The sequence below is a fragment of the Chlorocebus sabaeus genome, chromosome 8 (genome assembly GCF_047675955.1).
Source record: "Chlorocebus sabaeus isolate Y175 chromosome 8, mChlSab1.0.hap1, whole genome shotgun sequence".
In the NCBI taxonomy this organism is placed as follows: Eukaryota; Metazoa; Chordata; class Mammalia; order Primates; family Cercopithecidae; genus Chlorocebus; species Chlorocebus sabaeus.
The window spans coordinates 104,413,409-104,420,558 of NC_132911.1; the positions used below are offsets into that span (position 1 = coordinate 104,413,409).

The 7,150-nt window shown below is 45.3% G+C and overlaps 1 protein-coding gene across 1 annotated transcript in view; it reads right to left on the reverse strand.

Moving 5' to 3' along the window:
- SNX31 (sorting nexin 31) overlaps nt 1-1,771 on the reverse strand; it is an 84,681-nt gene extending 82,910 nt beyond the window's left edge. The window contains exon 1 of the mRNA XM_073018255.1: nt 1,412-1,771. The gene's annotated coding sequence lies outside the window, so the exon portion shown is untranslated. The remainder of the gene's footprint in view (nt 1-1,411) is intronic.
- Nucleotides 1,772-7,150: the final 5,379 nt, after the last annotated feature.

The following is a 7,150-nucleotide window of genomic DNA, read 5'->3' on the forward strand; positions in this document are numbered from 1 at the left end:
GGACCTCATTTGGGGAGGCAGCAGGTGTAGCTGTGGAGTCCAGACTGTGCTTGGATGTGTAGGAAGGAGGTCCAGCTGGAGGGCTTGGGAGCCAATCTGAAGTGGAGGGACAAGACGGGGATTGGGAATACAGGTCAAGATCAGGGTCACGGGAGAGGGTGCAGTCACCTGGTGAAGGCCCAGAGGTGAGGAATGAAGTGGACTCATGATCTTGAGTCTTGGTCAAAGCCTGCCAGGTATGACCAAGGCAACCGGAAGACTTCTTTGGGAGCCAAGTGCAATTAGACCCATACTCTAACCAATGCCATTATCCTGTGAGTGTCTGGAAAAGGATGTGAAATACTCAGGGTCCTGAGGAGTAGGTGGACTGCCTAGGAAAAGGCTCCCAATAAGCCAAGGCTGCTCCAAGGTCCGTCCACAGGAGGAGGAGGTACATCTTGTAGATGGGGATTCTAATCCCCGGTATGGGTGCAGGAAAAGTTCAGCAAGCTCTGTACAGCCAGGGTAAAATTTCATTCAAGATCATCCAGTTTTCTCTGCTTCGAACCGATGCTCACCAAACAGCCTCTGATTAGTCATTCGGGTTCCTGAGAATACCAGGAAGGGGGTGGTGCTCTGCAGAGCCCAGACAGGAATATTGTCTCACAGAAAGATGCCCATCCCCGTGGCACCTTAATGAGTCAGAGGCTGGCTGGCACATTGGTCTCCTGGGAGCCTGGTCCATATGTCCTTTCTGAGCCTGACCTATCCCCACAGGGGGCTGGGAGCAAGCACCCACTTTGGCAACTGTCCCAAAGGGCAGCACAGCCTTTTTTGTGTGTGTGGAAAGATGAGTGGTTTTAATGAGAATGATACAAGACAGATGACCTTTCTCCAAGAAGTGAGATAAAAGTGAACACATGCTATTGCTGTCACGTGGATGTCAATCATGATGATAACATAAAACAAATCTTGACCATCAGAGTTCTAAGGACCACTCAAAGCATTACCCAAAAGCTACAATGGAAAAGAGTTTTCTGCCTCTCAAAGGTGATGAGAATGTTATTGAGGAAAATTTCAGCCAAGGTGTAGAAAAGTCTAAATCATCATCGCTCCTTTCCGTAATATTAGTAAGTACAGCTAACCCTTGGAAGATTTTCTCAGGGCCAAGCACTACCCACTTTTCATATTCTGTACTAACTCACAGTGACCTTGAAAGAGGCACTATTATACCTATTTTATATTTGAAGAAACAGAAGCACGGTGAGCGGAAGGAGCTTCCCCAGGGACATTCCCCTACTGACCCTCCCTGGTGGCCTCCCCTGAGCCAGCCCCAGCTCCTCTGGGACTCTCCGCAGCTACCCTGCTCCAGGATTCCGGGCCTGGCTTCCTGTTGGGAAGCCTTCAGCACCGCTGGAGGCCAGTTATTTACCTTCCGTCTATCAGCTCTCCCCAGTGAGACCCCAGAAGACCTGAGAGAGCAGGGCCACTTCAGAGATGTGAGGCTCACCCAGCTTGGTCTTCTCTTTGGACTCCGGGGGGATTCTATGGAGAGTAAGGTGGATGTCTGTAGATGGAAGGCACCGTTCCCATAAAGCTCTGTAAAATACCAGGACACAAGCACTACTACCCAGAACCCCTCAAAACCAAGCGTCTTTCACACAGGCAAGAGAATAAATACCTTACGGCTTTGGTGTCTTGAGGGTCTCATACCTGAGCTTTTTCTGCCCTTCATTCCTGTCAGTTTACGAAATTAACATCTGCTGATGGTTTTCAGTAGTAACACTGGTCACCATGGCCGGGCGCAGTGGCTCACGCCTGTAATCCCAGCACTTTGGGAGGCCGGGGCAGGTGGATCACCTGAGGTCAGGCGTTCAAGACCAGCCTGGCCAACATGGTGAAACCCCGTCTCTACTAAAAATACAAAAAAATTAGCCAGGCATGTTGGCGGGCGCCTGTAGTCCTAGCTACTTGGGAGGCTGAGGCAGGAGAATCCCTTGAACTTGGGAGTCAGAGGTTGCAGTAAGCTAAGATGGCCCCACTGCATTCCAGCCCGGGTGACAAAGGTAGACTCCATCTCAAAAAAATAAAAATAAAAATAACAACAACAAAGAAAATCCTTAAAAAATGGTCCCCTGTGATTTATTACCACTGTGAAAAATTACAAATACTTTCCATTTTGTTTAGACCTTGGCAGGTCAGCTCAGCCCAGCCTGGACTGACCATAGGAATCATCTGGGAAGCTTTTAAAAAATGCTGATGTCTGGGTTCCAACTTCAGGGATCCTGATTTAATTGTTTTTTGGAGGATAGCCTGGGCATCGGGATGCTAATGCTTCCCAAGTGTGAAAACTACTTGAGAGTGAGTAAAACCCACCATGGTCAGAGTCCCTCACAGCTCTGAAGATTCTGAAGGCTGCAATTTTGGCTCCAGCATGCTGTCTAGGAGATGGAGGCTACTGTTGGAGAAATGCCTCCCTGGGAAGCTGCGTTAGAATCTCATCCAAGCAGCTTGCAGGGACAAAACTGCAGTCTGTGAAACATTGCCTGGGATTTTATTCAAAGTCTTTTTCATTCATTCGTAGAATGGAAGTTTATTTCTTGTGCTGCTAGGAACCTGTTGAGCGACACAGAGTGGATGCTCAAATGCTGCTGTAGAGGCATTAGCCAGTATTAAAGAGCATAGTAAACATGCAGTGGGTACGTCCCATGTGTCAGACACTATTCAGGCACTTTACAATATTACTTCACTTGATCCGCACAACAACCCTATGAAATAGGTACTACTGTATGCAATTTACTGACAAGGAAACTGAGATCAGAGAGGTTAAGTATCTTGCCCAAAGTTGCACAGCTGGTAAGTCCCACAGCCAGAATTTGAAACTCAAGTGCCCAGGCTCTTCAGTGACCTGTGAGACACTAGGACAACAGTGGGGGCATGGCCAACGTGGACTTTGTGTAAGCACACACGAGATGTTTCCAGGATCACCATACTTTTCAAGAGCTTCTTTGAGATGAGTCAAGGTCTCGCTTGGGGGTGAACCAATGACTGCTGTTTGATCACTCCTGGTGGGACCTACTCTGTGCCCACTGGCTGCTAGGCTTGGGGGAATTCAAATTTTAATACAGTTGCTTCCAACTGCATTGTAAAGGCGGGAAATATGTTGATTTAAGAAGAACTTAGATTCATGTGGGATTCACATATGGATTACAAAGCAAGATCAATAATTAAGTAAGAGACATAAGAAGGCATGGGGGCTGGCCGGGCACAATGGCTCATGCCTGTAATCCCAGCACTTTGGGAGGCCGAGGTGGGTGGATCACCTGAGGTCAGGAGTTCAAGACCAGACTGGCCAACATGGTGAAACCCCATTTCTACTAAAACTATAAAAATTAGCCGGGCCTGGTGGTGGGCACCTGTAATCCTAGCTACTCGAGAGGCTGAGGCAGGAGAATCACTTGAACCCGGAAGGCAGAGGTTGCAGGAGCCAAGATAGCGCCACTGCACTCCAGACTCTCCACTCTCCAGCCTGGGCGACAGAGCAAGACTCCATCTCAAAAAAAAAAAAAAAAAAAAAGGCGTCGGGGGACATCACTGTTCTTTTCATTCAGGGTCAAGGAGCACAGCAGGAGATGCCTGAGGCTGTCCCACGTACAGGTCTCAGAGACAGATATCTAAGATATTCGGTTTGAGGCATTTTAATTATTTTTGCTTGCTTACAGATGGCTATCTTTATTGGTCACAAGTAATGAGAATGTTTCCTGCTTTTCTGAACAAAGGTAGCAACTCCGTAGATATCAGAACTATTTTTTAAGTGTTCTTTTTGAAAAAGCAATATCCATTCATTGTATAAAATTTAGAAAACACAGATAAACCAAAAGAAGAGAGTAAAAAGCTTCCCCAACCCCAAGACAAATAGTAATTACTATTTGTGTTTTGGTTTGGATCTTTTGGCAAACATTGGGTACAATTTTAGCTTATATCTTTCCAGTCTTTTTAACTCTGGCTTTATAAGTTACCCCCCACCCTCAAAATGAGGTCTTTCAACACATACAGTTTTAGAGCTTTTTTAAATTTTCACTTAATAATCCTTTTCCTTTCTCTCCTTATTCTGCTTTCATAGGTAAAATGAGACAAACTCTTTGATCTACTGACAACTCTGCTGTATCATTTCTCCCATATAATGAAAAAGATGACAATAGAAGGATTAACAATAGATAGAAAAATGATTTAGGAACTACAGGAGGATAAAAGAATGAAAATATAATTAAGATCACTCTTCGGCTGAAAGTAAATTACAACAGTGGAAATGATTTTGTTTAAATTATGTATCAGTTATTATGATTATTACTTACCTTTCTTTGAGCACTTACCATCTTCCAGAGAACCATTTTACCTAAACTACTTTGTTCAATCTTCACACCTACCCACAGATTAGCTAATGGTATTAGCTGTAATAATAATAGTAGAATGCCAATTTTCAGATTAAAAAACTAAAGCAAAAAGAGGTCAGCTTGTCCCAGTCACACCGTTTAAAAGTGGCAGGGCCAGAAAGAAGTTGAATCCAGGCTCTCTAAGCCTAAACTCTTTGCAGCAATTTTTATTATTTATGTTAAACTTACTTCATTTGAGTTATTAGCCACTAACGTATGCTGTTTCCTGTAAACACAATGTTTTACCCATGCCTGCTGTTCAGAGTGATACTAAATAATTGTGTCTTACACAAGAGGTCAAACCAGGTCCTGCAATGTCACTCAGCACTGGGCTCTAACTCAAGTGGCAGGGGTCCCTGACCCGACGGAAGAAGGTTCTGTAGGGATCAAACTTGATGCCCAGAAAGCTCCTCTCTTCAGCCTTCCCCACTAACACTGGCCTGGCCTCTCCTAGCAGCCTGGCCGGGCCTCTCCTAGCAGCCTGGCCTGGGCCTGTCAAACTCCAGAGTCTTTGCTCTGAATCCCTCCTCTCCACAGACCCCAATGATCAGCCACAGAATGAGCTCACGAAGGCATTTACTCTAAAATCATAAATCTGAATAATATTTGTAAAAGGGCTGCTTTGAGAGGTTCTACTCAGTATCGGGTTCTGCCGGCAGACCAAGCCCTGGCAAACACACGCTCGCGCTAATGCAGCATGGATCACCCCTTTATATCTTCCTCATACCATATAGTTTTTAGGAGCATTTTGATGAACATTCAATCTTCACAACAATCCTACCTACCAGAAAAGCAGGTAGATATTATAAGTTCCGTATTACTGACAAAAAAAACACTAAGGGCCAGAGAGGTTCAGAGGATTAGAAAGTTATAGAATCATAAATTCTCATAAATGCAAGAGGATCAAAAAAGTCCATCAAAACCAGGGATAGCCAATAAGGCTAGAACTGAGTGTTGACTGATTCAGGTAGTGAACACCTGAGGCCCTGTGTTAAAAAGAATAAGGTTAGTGGGAAATAATGATAGCTAATATCGTTTTTGGGGGCTTTGTTTTTGTTTTTGTTTTTTTTAATCTAGATAGGGTCTCACTCTGTCACCCAGGCAGGATTATGGTTCACTGCGGCCTCAGCCCCCTGGGCTCATGTCATCCTCTCACCTCGGCCTCCCAAGGAGCTGGGACTATAATATGCACCACCACACATGGCCAATTTTTTAAAAAATTTTGTAGAAACAAGGTCTAACTATTTTGCTCAGGCTGGTCTCAAACTCCTGGGCTCTAGAGATCCTCTTGCCTCAGCCTCCCAAAGTGCTGGGATTACAGGTGTGAGCCAACTGCATCCAGCCCCTGTTTTGTTTTTGTTTTAGTTTGAGACAGAATCTTGCTCTCTTGCCCAGGCTGGAGTGCAGTGGCATGATCTTGGCTCACTGCAACCTCTGCCTTCCAGGTTCAAGCAATTCTTGTGCCTTAGCCTCCGGAGTAGCTGGGATTACAGACATGCACCACCATGTCCAGCTAATTTTTGTATTTTTAGTAGAGACGGGGTTTTGCCATGTTGTCTGGTCTTGAACTCTTGGCCTCAAGTGATCCACCTGCCTTGGCCTCCAAGAGTGCTAGGATTACAGGCATGAGCCACCGTGCGTGGCCATATTAAATCATTTAACCTCATGATATGTAGTAGGCACTCTTCTGCTCCTCCCTTTATTGATGAGCTAACTGAAGAACTGCATGATTGAGAAAACTGCCCAAGGTTATGCAGCTGTTACATGACAGAACCAGGATATGAACCCAGACAGTGTGATTCTAGAGCTGGTATTCTCAACTGTAGTGCTAAACTGCTATGATCACTTAGCAACACCTGTCAGGGGCAGGGGTAGGGAGAGATGGCACTTGTACCATTGTGGGCAAAAGAGTACCTAGGTGCCAAGGCAAGGGACTGAAGGCACAAACAGTTTCAGTATAATAAAGAAAATAGTTAGAATAAGAATGGTCATAATACAAATTAGATATAGAGATGATCATGAACAATTATCAATCATTAGTATAAACAGTATTAATCATTAGTTTTTAATATTACTCTTTGTTGTATTACTAATATAACCAAGGAATAACCGGCGGGTATAGGGTAGGTGCTGAAGGGACATTGTGAGAAGTGACCTAGAAGGCAAGAGGTGAGCCCTCTGTCACACCCGCATAAGGGCCGCTTGAGGGCTCCTTGGTCAAGTGGTAACACCAGTGCCTGGGAAGGCACTCGTTACTTAGCAGACCGCGAAAGGGAGTCTCCTTTCCTTGGAGGAGTCAGGGAACACTCTGCTCCACCAGCTTCTTGTGGGAGGTTGGATATTATCCAGGCCTGCCCGCAGTCATCGGAGACCTAACCCCCTCCCTGTGATGTTGTGCTTCAGTGGTCATGTTCCTTGTCCACTTTCATGTTCCTCCCGTACTCCTGGTTCCTCTTTGAAGTTCGTAGTAGATAGCGGTAGAAGAAATAGTGAAAGTCTTAAAGTCCTTGATCTTTCTTATAAGTGCAGAGAAGAAAACGCTGACTTATGCTGCCTTCTCTCTCTGCTTTGGCTACCTAAAAAGGAAGGGCCCCCTATCCTGTAATCACGTGACTTGCTTCACCCTAGAAGAGTATTCACCTTCTAAGAGATTGCACTTAGAAGATTCATCCTCCTTACCCTGCCCGCTTGTCTTGTATGCAGTAAATATCAGCGAGCCCAGCCATTCGGGGCCACTA